General features: G+C 46.0%; 1 pseudogene; it reads right to left on the reverse strand.

Moving 5' to 3' along the window:
• Positions 1–935: 935 nt before the first annotated feature.
• Positions 936–1,889, reverse strand: LOC111140535 (annotated as a pseudogene).
• Positions 1,890–1,899: the final 10 nt, after the last annotated feature.

A 1,899-nucleotide genomic window follows, 5' to 3' on the forward strand; every position in this document is an offset into this window, starting at 1 on the left:
GTGCAGGGAGGATTCAACAATAATTCAACATGTGCATTTCAAATAAATTTTCAATAAAAAATAGTATTCCTTCAAAGAAAAATACACTGTGTCCAACCATGCTTGATTACCAAAAGAAAATGCATAATACTAACAAATTTCATCCACAGAATTTTTCTGAAATGAATTCCAAAATTAATCGCATCCCAAAATTAAGAAATTTTCACATGAAAAAAAACATGTAAAATTTTTATTCCATCTGCTTTCAATTGCTTTAAAGTTCAAAAATTATACAATGTATGAAAATGTTTTAGGGAATAAAGTATACATTATTACATGAATGTAAGAAATCATTATTACATCCAATGATTTCCAGGAAAGAGAGATATGGGAAATAACACAAAAGGGGAGATGAATTAAGGACCAGGATGTTAGGTGAGCTCCAGGGTAAAAGTGTCCAAACGTTCTCAGAAAACATATCACTGGATCACTGACAGCTTATCCCGCGACATTCCCACCCAAGCTCTGCCCAGTCCTCTACCCAACACTTTGTGATCAGTACCTCCAGAAACTGGAGAGAAAAGACTCTCCCACGATGGTGTTATGTGGAGGGATCACACTCCTAAATTTAATGACCCCATTTATTTATATAGTTTCTCTAAAATGTTACAGAGTATTCAGGTTGACTGAGAACCAGTTGCATTGAAGACTAAAATCCTACAAAGGAGGCAGGTAGATCAAACCAAGATGCACCACAGACTCCAGTGACTACCATCATTCCAGGTTTCAAAGCACCATGTGTGAAACAATAGCCCAGATGGGGAAAGTCCATGGAGCAAGTTTTGCCTCCCACCAGTTTCCACCTCCGCACCAGGGATGGGTCCACATGTCTCTGCATGAAACGGAGAGAGAAAGCTATGGCTTAGGGGGCAAGAGACCCAAGGACATCCAGACAGTCACTCACCAGCCAGGTAAACAGATTTCCTCCAATCTGAAAGGCAACATAGGAAACAAGTGAGCTAAGAACCAGAATGTCTCCTACAAATGTGACACAGAAACTTCTGGGGAAAGGACACAACGTACCAAGATCTGCTTGGAGTTCATCTGAAAAAAAGTGAAAAATACAGTTAAACTCCCATCACTAAGAGCAGAAAAGACTGCACCTGGAAAACCCACAAGAGCATCTATACGTCTCCTAGAAGATCTAACTCCCGACCCCTTGAGCCTCCACAGCCCTACCTGTCCTCTCTGGTCCTCCTCAGCCCCTGATCCTGGCCAGGGTCCTTACTATCCACTTCTCCTCTGCACCAGCTTCCACACTTCTCTGCCTTGGCCCTGCCCTGCCTTACCTCTAGCCTTCAGTGCCTCCTCCTTTATCTGCTGGTCCTCCTCCTTGTCTCTGTGCAGTTTCTCCCATTCCTGTGTCTCCTGGAGCTTTGCAGTATGTTCTCTCATGATGTAGAGGGCAGCCCCAAGGAGTGGGAGCATCAGCACAGTCAGGATCACCATGAAAACCGGCTTCCAGGGAGAACTACAAGGGAAGAAGGGTTCTGTGCCCCGCCAGACATCCCATCAGGGCACTGCTCTGACAGCCCAGCCCAGCACACACACGGACCCCCAACCAGATAATCCCACCCTTCTAGGAGTGGGAAGTGGTACTGACCTGGGATGAAAATGGCCATTGCCTTCTCCTGGCCCAGGATGGGGTTGAGGACTGAGCAGGTCACTTTCCCTGAAGAGCTGTCCCTCACCACAAGAGTGGCCTCTATAGTGAATAGCCCTGCAGCATCTTGGACCTGGGTCTCAGAGAACATCAGGAACTTTTTTCCACTGAGCGCTCTCCACTGCACTTGGGGCTTTGGGAACCACCCCAAGGCCATGCACACAACTCGGACCCCGTCCTCCTCTGGCCCTGTGATG

Source organism: Enhydra lutris, unplaced genomic scaffold (assembly GCF_002288905.1).
Source record: "Enhydra lutris kenyoni isolate GAN:26980312 unplaced genomic scaffold, ASM228890v2 scaffoldscaffold2854, whole genome shotgun sequence".
Taxonomy (NCBI): Eukaryota; Metazoa; Chordata; class Mammalia; order Carnivora; family Mustelidae; genus Enhydra; species Enhydra lutris.